Source organism: Drosophila willistoni (genome assembly GCF_018902025.1).
Source record: "Drosophila willistoni isolate 14030-0811.24 chromosome XR unlocalized genomic scaffold, UCI_dwil_1.1 Seg143, whole genome shotgun sequence".
Taxonomy (NCBI): Eukaryota; Metazoa; Arthropoda; class Insecta; order Diptera; family Drosophilidae; genus Drosophila; species Drosophila willistoni.
The window spans coordinates 7,569,719-7,585,436 of NW_025814056.1; positions in this window are offsets into that span (position 1 = coordinate 7,569,719).

Genomic DNA, 15,718 nt, shown 5'->3' on the forward strand with positions numbered 1-15,718 from the left:
AGAGAAAAATGAAAAAGTTAAGAAAAATCGAATTGTAAAATTGTTTAAGTACTTAAAAAAAAGCAAATGAAATACCGAATTTCCTAAACTAAATATTAAACAAGTAAACAAAAAAGAAATATTTAAATAATAGTAATTGTTACAAAGTAAACAAAAATATTATATATATACATAGACTTACATATATGTATATGGTAAATCAAGCAGTAAATTAGCAAAACATTTTGACAGTCAATATAAATAATAATGCAAAGCAGATGTAAAAAAAAAAAACGAGAAAAGTGAAAAATGGCAATTTACATAATTTTTAACATTACACAAGAGTTAAAACAAAAAAAGGGAAATAAAATAGAATAATTAACATTTATTCAAATTACCAATTAAAAATCTAAAACTAGCAACAGCAACAACAACAAAAGTCATATAAAATGTTTGAAATTTTCAAACATTCAAGCCAACATACATATAACAGAAACTGCAACCATATTTTTATTTATTGTCTTTTTTTTTTGCTCTCTTCTGCTTTGTATAAGTCCATACATACATACATACATACCCTAAGGCCGGAAGTAGCTTAAGAGGTATATTAGCATCATCATGAATCGCAGCCAATCGATTTACATACTTATGTATGGTTTTTTAGTCTTTTAACCCAGTGATTGGTCTTTGGATAGGAATGATTCGCTAAAGTGTGTGCAGCCTACTGTAATTGGGCATTGGCTAAGAGGACTTAGCCATATGTTGCCCTTTAAGTTACAGATACATATACATATGTACACACATATTCTTGATCAGCATTGTACAATTGTCATCTGATTGGTGCATATTATCGTCAAGTTTTCTTTTTAATCTAATCCAGCGTTTGTTTTTATTTTTTCATTAACAAAATTTTATTAAAAAAGATAATATAAGAATAGGAATTTCAACTAGAGAGCAAACAAACTACTTACTTGGCTTGGTAAAGGAAACTTGCAAAGTCGGTATAGAGATTTCAGTTTATTCAGGTTTTTGTTTTTGCAATAATTTCATATACAAGTATGTGGTATTGGCAAGTGAACCAAAACACATTAAAACCAATCATCATCATCTTCTCACAGCATAGGCGAATCAAATAATATTCAAAACTTATGGAAACATAATATACTATCAATAAAATTCATAATTTGCACTGTTTTCTATTTGTATTTGTATACTGAATATTAGAAGTAATGAATCAAAACCATAAAGAAAATATATAATAATAATAATTATTATTATTAATTGATACGATGAATCCAAGTCAACTAATTTTTGTTATGCAATTTATTGTAATTAATTATAAATATAATTTATTATTAATTATGTGGAAACACACACACAAAAAAGGAAATAAAAGAAAAACAAAAAAAAACCAAACCAAACGACATGAACAAAAACGATATATATATACACATCCAAACAAAAAAAATATATATATATATAATACATATACATATATATTATGGCATTATTATATACAAGTAAATGTAATGTGAATTTTTTTTTGCAAATGCAACAAAACAGCAGAATCAATAAAGGAAAAGTTGTGAACGAAGATGGCAACCCAAATAAGATTAAAAATAAAAAAAACAAAAATCAACTTAGACTCCAGTATATACATAAGTACATGCATATGTATATATATGTACATATATATGTGTTCTTGTATGTACATATATATATCGGTATATATGTATATACACGTACATATATATGTATGTCATATATATATGCATATATAAAGATAAACCACAAAACTTTAAAAAATTATGCAAATGAAAAAACTGAATAATAAAATTGTAAAACCTAATTGAAACCGTTTTTTTCTTTCTCATTGTACATGGTGAGTTGTCCCTTATGACTTTTGGGTAAGTTAAAAACTTTGAAATCTGAGAAAAGTCCCTAACACCTTACAGTAACCTGTTGAAATCTATTTCGATGATTTTAACCACCTTAAACCTTTAGAAAATCATCGATACATAATTATTGGATTAATCCTCAGTGTTAATTCAACTTTTGAATCCAAATAAGAATTAAAGTATGAACTTGAATAATGAATGACATTATTTCCCTGCAAAAATACAGTTGAAATCATAAAGTTTTGTGCGATTTCAAAAAGTCTCCAAATTCGCCTAACACACTCTAACACAGTATTATAAGTTTGGATATATCTCCAAAAATATTAATCGGATTTGCTTTAAATCTTCTGAAAATATGCGTAAATACTTACATACAATGGTGGTCCCCAATTTATGGGTTTCGCCTGTCTTTGGGAGTATATAAGGTCCCTAATTAATGGCCTTCAAAAAAAAAGATAGAGGATGGATAGTTTTGTTTGAGATATTAAGAGGCGTTGAAAATTATTTAATTATACCATACATCCATAGGGTGAAATGGTATATTAAAGTCGCCAAAATGTATGTAACAGGCAGAAGGAAGCTTTTCCGACCCCATAAAGTTAATATATTCTTGGTCAGTTTCACCAGCCGAGTCGATCTAGCCATGTCCGTCTGTCCGTCTGTCTGTCCGTCTGTCCGTATGAACACCTAGACCTCGGAGACTGTAGAAGCTAGAGCCACCAAATTTGGTATGTAGACTCGTGTAGTATGTAAAGTGATCAAGTTTACTTCAAATTACCGCAATTTAAAAAAAAGCGTTTATCTCAAAAACTATTCTAGCTAGAGACACAATATTTGGTATGTATATTTGCTTAGTAAATGCGCTCATTTTGTATAAAGATTTTGTATAAAGATTTTGCCACGCCCCTTTTCGCCCCCGTAATTTGAAAATTCGATTATCTCCCGTAATTTTATACCCTCATATGCTCATATGCTTGGGTGAACGAGACAGTGAGATGATATCCCTGTAAATTAGAAATAATCTTTAAAATATCCTAATATCTGTTATGTTCCTTGCTTAAAACAATTAAGAAAACTTAAAAGGGCCGAAAAGAGTGGCCTTAAATCTGATTGTGAGCTAATCTACAAATGACGTCAAATATTGTTGTTTGTCTCACTAATTCAAAGTGAAGCCTCAAAAATTTAAATTAGGCCAAGCCCCCAAAGATGAGTTTTTATCATAAAGCAAGAGTCTGAATGTCTAAAGGAAGAAAATCAATTTAGTTTCACAAAATTCGGCCATGGTCATTTTCTGCAAGTGTTGGCTTAATCAAATTGCTGCCTTTAGCGTGATAAATAACATTTTTTTTTTCTGTTGCATACAATTGCAAATGGGAGTAGAATTTATGTCAGATTTGCCAGGTCACACGTGGCATCCAATTCACTTTGTCTCTCATTCCCTGTTCCCTGCCCACAATGGCTCTCGGCCCTTGCTGCGCTGCTGCTCCTTCTACTTTCGCTGCACCTGTGTGTCATTTCCGTGCAATGTAACTGAATTCGGTTATTGCTTCCTGCAGCGATGCAGTTTCGTTGCGATTGCAGCTCTGTCATTTCCGCTACTGCCGCAACACACATGCATTCATGTGTGTGTGCACTATGCACTTGCATAACACAAATACACATACATGCTTCTACATACGACTTTTCGATGACATTTAACTATTCGATTTTAGCTCTATTAATTTGCGCTGCAAAAAAATTTTGGCAACAAATTTCAATGAGTCAATTGGCTTTCAGTTTTTTTCCATACCATGTACATACATACATGTGTACGTATGTTCATATATATCTAGCCATTAGGGTGGATCAAATATGTACAAATAAATCAAAATGCTAAGAGAGAGATGGAATCGAGATAAGCAGATATCTCTATCTGTGTCTGTGTTTAAACTTTAAAGTTAAATACTTATAAATTACCGTTAGTTTGGAAGAAGCCAATTGTTTTTTTCTTTCGCTTCATTCTAATAGTTTTCGAAATATTGCAATTTTCAAAGTGACATATCAATTTATATATATTTACTTTTAGCTTATATGAACGGATATTTAAATACGTTGTAAAAAAATATTTTTCAGGTGAATAAAACATATTACTTGTTCTCAGATTAAAATAATCTTTACAAGATTATTACAAAATAACTTGAATTAACTTGAGGGTTTTACTTAATTAACACGAACAGTGACTTTTCTCAATAACTTGGTTTTTTTCTGAGCTATTGTCGTTCAAATTTAATATTGGTGAGTTTATTATACATATAAATTACTATGCCAAATTTGATCAAGATCGGGTGACTATATCATATAGCTCCCATAGGAATAATCGCTCGAAAACAGTGACTTTTGCCAATAACTTCGTTACTTTCAACGTGATTGCTTTCAAATTAAACATTGTTAGTTCAATAAATCTGTTAATGACTGTGCCGAGTTTGATAAAGATCGGTTAACTATATCATATAGCTAGCATAGAAGCAATCGGTCGAAAACAATGACTTTGATCAATATCTTCGTTATTTCCTATACTAAGATTGTAGGCCGTTCTTTCGCAAACATTAGACTTTTTAGACATAACGTTCTCCCACTTTGATGGCTATAGGTAAGGAAAGAGTTACCAAAAAAGATGCAAGGGTATACAAAATTTGACGCGGTCGAAGTTAGCCCCGGACCTCTGGTTTTTTTTACAAGTGTAATATATTTCGAAGACCGTCGGAGTCTTCTTTAATTTCAATTTATTACTTTCAAGATATTTTTGGTGCAGCCTTCCGAAATGGTGCCCTGTGATTTTGCAGTGCTATCGGCATTTGTGAAACTATCTGTTAAGTATTTTACAGTTAAGTTATTTTACAGACAGTTTTTTCCAACACTATGGAATATATTTTTTAGTCAACACTGCTGAAGACCTTATCTTCTACCCAACACTGAACTGTCAACATTTTTGGTATAAATAGCAGTATTTTGCGGCACAATTGTTTAGTTGAACTCAATCTCCCGAGACAACCACAAGTAACTTTCTTTTTTCCTTATTCCTTTTTATTCGAGCTATTTATATTAAATTTTCATTTAATACCAATCAAATAAGCATTAAAGACATCATATTATCCAATTATCAATGGGCATGTAAGGGCATCATTTTAAAGAAATTTGTTCATTTTTTGCCGTATAGTTGTTCTTTTTTGTTGGAAACTATTTGTTGTTTCTATTTAAATGTGAAGATGTTTTTTAATTGTTTCTCCTTTGCTTAGCTCCAGTGTCGGTAGTATTGTTCCTTGTTGCAGTGGACGATCAATCCGGTTCTCAATTCGAGCTATCATGTCCTACATATCAACATTTTCGGTGCAACCTTCCGAAATGGTGCCCTGTGATTTTGCAATGCTATCGGCATTTGTGAAACTATCTGTTAAGTAGTCTTATTTTACAGACAGCTATTTCCAACACTATGGAATATATTTTTTAGTCAACACTGCTGAAGACCTTATCTTCTACCCAACACTGAACTGTCAACATTTTTGGTATAAATAGCAGTATTTTGCGGCACAATTGTTTAGTTGAACTCAATCTCCCGAGACAACCACAAGTAACTTTCTTTTTTCCTTATTCCTTTTTATTCGAGCTATTTATATTAAATTTTCATTTAATACCAATCAAATAAGCATTAAAGACATCATATTATCCAATTATCAATGGGCATGTAAGGGCATCATTTTAAAGAAATTTGTTCATTTTTTGCCGTATAGTTCTTTTTTGTTGGAAACTATTTGTTGTTTCTATTTAAATGTGAAGATGTTTTTTAATTGTTTCTCCTTTGCTTAGCTCCAGTGTCGGTAGTATTGTTCCTTGTTTCAGTGGACGATCAATCCGGTTCTCAATTCGAGCTATCATGTCCTACATATCAACATTTTCGGTGCAACCTTCCGAAATGGTGCCCTGTGATTTTGCAATGCTATCGGCATTTGTGAAACTATCTGTTAAGTAGTCTTATTTTACAGACAGCTATTTCCAACACTATGGAATATATTTTTTAGTCAACACTGCTGAAGACCTTATCTTCTACCCAACACTGAACTGTCAACATTTTTGGTATAAATAGCAGTATTTTGCGGCACAATTGTTTAGTTGAACTCAATCTCCCGAGACGACCACAACTAACTTTCTTTTTTCCTTATTCCTTTTTATTCGAGCTATTTATATTATATTTTCATTTAATACCAATCAAATAAGCATTAAAGACATCATATTATCCAATTATCAACGGGCATGTAAGGGCATCATTTTAAAGAAATTTGTTCATTTTTTGCCGTATAGTTGTTCTTTTTTGTTGGAAACTATTTGTTGTTTCTATTTAAATGTGAAGATGTTTTTTAGTTGTTTCTCCTTTGCTTAGCTCCAGTGTCGGTAGTATTGTTCCTTGTTTCAGTGGACGATCAATCCGGTTCTCAATTCAAGCTAACATGTCCTACATATCAACATTTTCGGTGCAACCTTCCGAAATGGTGCCCTGTGATTTTGCAATGCTATCGGTATTTGTGAAACTATCTGTTAAGTAGTCTTATTTTACAGACAGCTATTTCCAACACTATGGAATATATTTTTTAGTCAACACTGCTGAAGACCTTATCTTCTACCCAACACTGATCCGTCAAAATTTTTGGTATAAATATCAGTATTTTGCGGCACAATTATTTAGTTGAACTCAATCTCCCGAGACAACCACAACTAACTTTCTTTTTTCCTTATTCCTTTTTATTCGAGCTATTTATATTAAATTTTCATTTAATACCAATCAAATAAGCATTAAAGACATCATATTACCCACGGAATTGCAATTTTACCAGCTCAGCGATTGTATGTTTCCTTTTTTTTGTTTTTGCTATTCAAACTATTTAAGATTGGCATTCTATGCTAATCAAATGGGCATGTAAAGACATCATTTTAAAGAAATTTGTTCACTTTTTGCCGGATAGTTGTTCTTTTTTGTTGGAAACTATTTGTTGTTTCTATTTAAATGTGAAGATGTTTTTTAGTTGTTTCTACTTTGCTTAGCTCCAGTGTCGGTAGTATTGTTCCTTGTTTCAGTGGACGATCAATCCGGTTCTCAATTCAAGCTAACATGTCCTACATATCAACATTTTCGGTGCAACCTTCCGAAATGGTGCCCTGTGATTTTGCAATGCTATCGGTATTTGTGAAACTATCTGTTAAGTAGTCTTATTTTACAGACAGCTATTTCCAACACTATGGAATATATTTTTTAGTCAACACTGCTGAAGACCTTATCTTCTACCCAACACTGAACTGTCAACATTTTTGGTATAAATAGCAGTATTTTGCGGCACAATTGTTTAGTTGAACTCAATCTCCCGAGACAACCACAACTAACTTTCTTTTTTCCTTATTCCTTTTAATTCGAGCTATTTGTATTAAATTTTCATTTAATACCAATCAAATAAGCATTAAAGACATCATATTATCCACGGCATTGCATCTTTACCATCTGAGCGATTGTATGTTTCCTTTTTTTTTGTTTTTGCTATTCAAACTATTTAAGATTGGCATTCAATGCTAATCAAATGGGCATGTAAAGACATCATTTTAAAGAAATTTGTTCACTTTTTGCCGGATAGTTGTTCTTTTTTGTTGGAAACTTTTTGTTGTTTCTATTTAAATGTGAAGATGTTTTTTAATTGTTTCTCCTTTGCTTAGCTCTAGTGTCGCTAGTTTTGTTCCTTGTTTCATTGGACGATCAATCCGGTTCTCAATTCGAGCTATCATATCCTACATATCAACATCTTGCCACTTGGTTTTACCTACATATGTGACAAGTTGTATGGACATGCGAATTGCTTGTCGGACGATACAATGCAAACCCATACAAATTCGTAACTCTTTTGTTTTTACAAGCATCATGAATGATTAGTTCAATAAATACATATGTCAAAATATAACGTCATGTTACAAAAAGTCACGAAGCGGCTAAATATACTGTGCTTATGTGGAGAGATACTTTTAATTTTTCTTTCGTGTTTTGTCGACATTCTTCAACCGCTATTTTTAAAAATATTAAACGAAAACTAATAGTTTACAATAGTTTTATTAGTAGTTTTTCATTTTAATCCATTACGAAACATTTTGAAAATTGCATGATATGAGCCACCTTAATGTGCTTGTGTGTGTGCGTGTGTGTGTGTATATATTCAGCGATGTTTTTTTTTTATTTTTCTTCGTTTTGTTTTAAATGTAATTTTATTTCTGCCCAATGGCTATTGTCGCCCAACGCATCGGTTTGCATAAGAGAGAAAAAAGGGAGGCCAAAACGAGTAGGGTAAACCGCATTGATTTCCGCAATGTCACTGAATTATATTTAGTTTTAAATGAGCATCTTCAAATTGCACAATTGCCCGCCCAGAGAGCCACCGAAAACTACGTTTAGTATATTTGGTATGTAAATGCATATGCCTGCGGTTTTGTATTCGCTGCTGGTTTAGGCTTGTTATTGTTTCCAATTAGAATTTCGCTGGAAATTTTTGTCATTTTGCGGCTCTAATGAGGCACTCGAAATTGGTTGTTACAATATAGAAATATATGTATATTTTTTTTGGCAATCAATTGACCCAAATAATACAGCTTGAAGTGAATATGCAAATATAATATCTTTTATGCAAATAATTACAAGAAAAAAAGAATTTGGAAACTATTCACAACAAATTCAAATGCCTATATGAATAGGACAAGTTAAATATTAATAACTTTTGGAAACCTATTTAATTAAATAAAACAAAAGATAAACTAATGATATAACATCTTATTTTATTATTCTTCGATAAATTTGCTTCTCAAACATCTTTTTTAAACGAATTTTAATTTTGCCCATCCTTACTTTTGTTAACAAGTCTCTGTTTTTTTTTTTTTAGAAGGAACAAAAAATGTTTAAACAACTTTTAACGGAAAACCTGTAAAGAATATTCTCAGGTGTCTTAGAGCATTTTGTTTCTTTTTTATATGGAAAATTAATATAAATATATATATGTACCAACACAACTTTTACTCAATGAAATCACAATAAAGATGAAAAAGATGGCATAGAGGGATAGGAATAGGAAGAAGATTTCGCCCAGTTCATTTGCCATCAAAGAGAACTGTTAAGCAATTACTAAATAATTGCTAGTCTAGGGAAATTGTTGTCCAATAGAGAAGGCGGGAGCGGGACCCACTGTAAAACAATTATGTGCCAATCCAGGTCCAGCTAATGTATATACTAGAAAATATTTTTGCCATTGCAGTGACCTCTAGATAAAATGACCAGACGGGCAACACCTGCAGCCGGCCAAGAGAGAAATTCCCAGAAATTGTTGAGCTGACGGGTGATGGCAGGGAGAGAGGGGTGTAACAATAGCAGTGGGGAGAATTAGTAGGCGGAACTCAGGCAAAGGACAAAGTTTTAATAGTCGAACTTTTTTTTTTTTGTTGTTTTTCTGCCTTTTTGTCGTTCGTTTGTACGTACGTTCGTTGGAGTGCTTTTTGGTATGGTGGCCGGGGAGGGGTTTCTTCTTTTTTGTGTGTTGCAAAGTGTTCTAATGACACGTTGCAGTGGCAGCCAGCAAAACTACATAATTTTTAAAAACAACAACACGAGAAAGAAGAGCAAAAAAACAACAATAATGGAAGAACGGCTGCTGTTGTCATATAACCCTCCTTCCTACCCCCCCTCCCACTACTTTGACCCTCTGTCACGTTGTCTGTCCCGTATACGTCTGCTGTTAATGGTGCTTAAAAGTATGCAAAACAAAACAAACGGAAACACAGAAGTACATGACATTTAATGGAGCAACTACCAATTCATTCTTTCACACAATCCCAACCCAGCTTATTCACGAAAAGCCAAATACAAAAACAAACTAACAAAAAAAAACCAAACCAAACGAAACTCACTCGGTCATTGTGTCAGTTTGTCAGTTAGTTTGACTCTCTGTCTTTGTCCTGTTTGATATGTAATGTAGCGTATCCTCGGTATGCCAGACGACCCCACAGACCTCATATAGATCCACAATCCAAACTTTGACTGAACTAACTAACTCATTCAGTGTCTGTCACTTAGAATGCAGGGTTCAAGAAAAACCCCACAGATCGGGAAAAAACAAATGAAACGAATAAATACGTTGCAGGTATGGGGAATCCTGCAAAATTGTAAATGTAAATTTCAGCATAAATGTTCAGTACAAAATATAAATGAACAAAACTTGATAGAAATATGTTTCCTTTCCTAAGAATGTTCTTTTGCTTACATTCAATTAGCTGATAGCTGATCCTAAGAGTCAATTTTAAGTTATATATTGTTTATTAAAATGAGATATTTTAAAACATTCATTTCTTTAAAGATACGGAGTAACAATAAAAGTAAGTAAGTAATTAAGTTTTTAATAATTATAACCAACAGTTTATTTTGATGAAAAATCAATGATCTGGGTGTATTTTATGTGCCTATGAAACTTTTACTTCTCCATTGTCTCTGATCTATTGTCAGGTTTGTAAGCACTGATGAATATCCGGCGGCCTTTCCGTCTGTTTTGTAAGGACTGATGGAATTATAACAGCACTTCTGTCAAAATTGTAAGGCATAAGGCTTCCAGCAAAGCGCTGATCGAGATTTTAAAAGGCGAGAAACGAGTTGGTGGCTTAGTTGATAGATGGGATTTGGACAATTAGGTCTTGAAAAAATATAACATTTACTGTGCAAGTGATCACTGACCTTTACTTTACTTTTCAACAGTAATAATTAGATTGGTAAGTGATTACCATATTGCATACTTTTTAACAGTAGTAAGGAGGACAATAAGTGATTACACTTTTGTTTGGTCACATTTTAGCTTAATTTAATTGTAGCATACTTTTCTCAATAGTAAACTGTTTTTTAATTACTTCGTAGCCTACTTTTATAAAAAGTACTGGTATGCCGGTTGAAAACACTATAGCAACCTTACACCAGCCACTTTACCTTTGAAAAAACTGAATCGGTTGAACTTTTCAAAGTGAATTCAAGTTTGGTTGCTATAGCAGCATACTGAAAATTGCAACCTGATTAAGTAATAAGTGATCCTGTTGCGACTTTTAAGGCTTTTTGCCCTAATAATGCCCTTCTACATTACTGCTTCTCATCCATTTGGCATTCATGCTGGTTTTTGTGTGTTTTTCTTGTGGCTCATGCGGTGAGTTACTACCGGAAGACAAAAGGGGACCTAGGTAGACAACGTTTTCGTCATCGTCAATCAGGCTGAATGGCATGGAAATTATGACAACGACATCGACATCGAAGTGGCCATTTTTGCCAAACATCAATTTGTGGTGAGCCTTTTGGTGAGCTAGTTAGTAGAGTCCTATCCATCGGCTCACGTCAAAGTGACAATGATGTTAATGATGCAAGTATGAACGAAGCGATTGGATGTGGTTTGGCCATGTGAAAAGGCACAAAAACATAAATTAACTGTGTGGTATTTGATGATTTTAAAGATATCAAGGTTGAGTTTGTTTCACATTTACGAAGTACATACGTATGTAAAGTTTTATTTTAAAAGCATCTTTATGTTTTTTTTTTTTTTGCAATATCTTTTGAAAGATTTCCGACCGATGACTACGCTTCCTTATCATACACATTCACTCTATGTGTGTGTTTGTGTGTGCCAACTCTTGCCACTTTCATTCAGCTTGGCATCCCATTCTCCTCACATTGCAATGAGTTGCACAATCAAAGTTCATTTGCAATGTTTGTGCATAGATTCCAAAATGCCAAATGCTGTCTCCCCAATCAACGCCAGCTTTTGTTCCAGTGGGCAACTTCGAATTGAGTTTTCGTTTGGTCTTCTCTGCAATTTCTCTCCTTCTTCTTCTATCTCACTCACTTAGTGTGTGTGTGTGTGTTGGTGTTGGTGTGTGTATGCTATGCTAACCCTCTTTTAAGAAGGCCACAAAGTTTCAGTCACAAAAATCGTGTCAAGTTGTGTGTGTCATGTACGCATTTGAGGCGTGACCCATGGATGATGATGTCCCATGTTCATGTCGATGTCCATGTCTCTGATGGACTGATGTTTAGTTATTAAAGCCGATATAATGCAAGCTTTCATTTTTTTACTTTTTTGTCAAAAATTTTGATATCTATGTTAATATAGTTCATTATCTAGCAAAAATGCTAAAGTCAGAGAGTAGAAAAGCCATCAAAGCAACATTTTAAGGCTGCAAAAAGGCAAGAGCATAAATACCGAGAAGCTTATAAGAAGAAGAAGAAGAGAAAGCAAAAAAAAAGTCAGATAAATAAGTATAAAGTGGGTTGATCCACAACACCAGGACCCCTGCTCCTGTATGTACCCCCTTCTATAATATCATCTCTTCTTCTCTCATTCTGTCTCTGATGCTCTTTTAGTGTATGTGTATGTGAGTAGAAAATTTTATGCTTTGACGAAAGTTTTTCTTAATGACAGAAACATCCGTCAGATGCGCGACACACAGATACATGCACAAACATACACACACACGCGGACATATGGAGAACGTTGCAGAAATAAATTAACAAAGTTGCTGCTGTTGGGCTCTCTCGGCTTTTGCTTTTGCCCACAACACAAAGTTGAAACGAAAAATAAAATTTAATTCAAGCAACGATGATGTCATGTGTTGCCGTTAAGTGCCATCGTCATCATCATCATCATCATCATTATCATGATTATCAACATCATCATCATAGCTGGCTTACACTCATTATCATCTGGAAAACTGTTTTGCAGTTTTTCTCACACATACACACACACAAGTTTGGAAACTTTGGTGCAAGTACAAGTCATGCGACGACTTTGTGAATTGAAAAGCATCTTTCTTCTCTCTTTCTCTCTGTCTCTCATTCTCTTTTCTCACTCTCTTTGGCAAATAGTTGCCATAGTTGTCAACACGCCTCTGAACTGAACTGAAGGCCAAAGAAGTAGCATTCATCCTCTTGATCCTCTCTCTCTCTCTCTCTCTCTCTCTTTCTCTATCTCTTCACTCTCATTCCCCCCATCCATCCATCCACCCCCCCCTTTTTCATATCCAAAAAGTCAAGTGTTTAATTAAGATTTTCCAGTTGAGCAGCTTTTAATGTGCATTGACGAGCAAATGTTTGTTAATTAAAAAAGCAAGAAAGCAAAACTTTTATTTTTTTGCCAGAATGTCAGTCATGTTTGTTGTCTGAGTTCAAAGAGGCAGGATAACTTCAACTACTATGCTGCTACTTCTACTACTACTACTACTACCTCCATTTCACCCTCCCCAATGTTTGGTGTTATCCCTTCCCTTTCCCTTGCTGTTAATATTGCTCTGACAGCGCTCCAATTACCGTTTTTGTTCACTTTACTCTAACAAACAGTATTCTTTATTTTGTCTTACTGTTTGTGACAGCAACAAGATAGTACATATTTTAAATTACATAGCTGCCATGTAAATTTTATGTGCTTATTAGTTTGTAACTATTTGCGAAAAGTAGGCAAAGAACTTCACAAAATTTCATAAATTCTGTATTCAACAGGAAACGTTTTCATGCAGTTTGTAACTTTTTTAGTCATAATCATAAATGTTTATGAAAATACTAAATATATTTCTATCCATAAATCGTATTCCAGTTGACTTAAAATGTTGTTTCTTTTCGTTCTTAAAGGGATAAATAAAAGTATATTACGTATACGCCACATGTTTCTGTTGAGAAGAGCAAAATGTGTTGGTCTTATATTCATTTATTTTCGATTCAGCATATTAAAAACTTACTTAAGAAGAGTATTCAAAATTCGATCACTATAAAATTCACATAACAATTCATTTTTTGCTCTTTCAATGTGAGTAGCTGTGGGCATAATTTATAAAGTGCTGAAAACTTTTGGGCCCTGTCAACGACAAAGCTGAGAAAGCAATTGGATATTATAGGCAAGCAAGATGAGGGGCAACAAACAAACTCTCTTTTTTAAAAATTGGTTGCTTTTTTAGCTGGAGCAAATCTTTGTTATATAACGATTACTGATTAACAATTCCTTAGCAAAATGCTAACAACAAAACGAGAGAACCTCAGCAATGAAAGGTTACCCCGCTATCCTTCATTTTGATTCTGCCCCTTCCTCACCATATATCTGACTCTTTTTGGAGGCACATCAAAACCATCCTTAACACTTGAGCAATATTATTTTTCCGTTTCAGTTCACGCGCTTCTGTGTTTCATTATGCGAGCTGTCAGCGGCAGTTCAACTGTTTCTGTTTCATTTTTCACACCATTCAACATGCAACTCACGTACACCAAAACCAACCAACCAGTCCTCCTGACCCCCAAGTCCCCCTATCCTTTAGCCATACGACGAACTCATCCCATTGCTCGATGCGAACAAACAATAAACGAAAACCCAATAGGCCTTCAAATATAATATGGACCGCAGTTTTTATGGCTCATTGAAGACGAGGTCGATGATAAAAAATTAATTTTAAAAAACCAGTCAATTAGGTTAAGAAACGAGCGGGGAGAGGAGGAGGGTGTTTGGAAGAAGCGTAAAGTGGTTGAGGTTGAAATACTTGTCTAAAACTGTTGCCTATTTTTTGCCATCAACTATTTTTCATGGTCCAATTAGTTTTCCTTTTCGAGTTTTGTTTTTTATTTTTACTGTGTGTGTGTGTGTGTGTGTGTGTGTGTGCAGGACCCCAAAATTCGACAAACCGAAATCCGAAAATTGTCAACTTGTCAGCTGTCAACTGACCCAAGTCTTTGTACCTTATTCGTTTTGATTTGATTTGTTTTCTTGGCTTTGACGATGCTGCATAATTGATTGATTATTTGCGGGCCCCATCATCAGTCGGTTGGGGGGGGGGGGGGAATGGGGGGTGGGCGACACGAAAAGGACGTGGCCTTTTAGCCAACACTCGCATAAGTATTTATTTACATGCTCCACGTCCATTTCGCTAGGCCCTAATAAATAATAAATCAGCCATTTGACAGTTTTGTCCAAAAAGTTTCCCTCTAAAGATGCCCTCTAATGATCTATGGTCAGGGGACAGCAGCAGCGGGGAATAGGTGATCCGAAACAGAGAGAGAGAGAGAGAGAGGGAGAGCGAGAAAGAAGGAATTTGAAAGGCAAAGCAGATGAGGTATATGTATATGCTGCCAAACATGCGACAAACATATTGAAATTTTAATGTGACTGATTTGTTTAATAAAAGCCACTGCCTGTCACTAGAGAATGAGAACAGACAGAGCAGAATGAGTCTCGAGGGCAGCTGAAATGAAAACAAAGTTATTTTGGTTACAACATTTTGTTGACCCATTTAAGTTCTCTGGATCTGACGAGTTGAAAGTAAACCTTCAAATGTTACAATTCTCTCTCTCATTACCAATGTGATTTAAAGATTTAATTAACAATATTATGCGATGCATATTAAATAAGTATATATGGGGCACAATTCGAGTTAATTTTATTGTCAGCCATTGTTGAGGAATCTTTTTTGAGTTTTTTTTTTTAGCTCTAGCTGCAGCTGCAAAAGGCTGATAAATGCGAATGTTCAAAATTTCAGCCAAGAACACACAAAGAGCCCAAAAGTGAAAAACAATGTAATAGAAATTTCATAAACTTTGCTGCTGTTCTGTGTTCTCATGTTCGCTTTCGACAAGTGGCAAACAGCGTTTAGACTTAGACTTATCTATCACGGATTTGCCACGAAAATAATATGAAAACTTTTCTATTTTTTTTTTTTTTTGACTACATGCTGATAAAAAGAGGAGGCAAGTTGAAGGGTTACGCTTGATAAAACGGGAGCTTGGGAGT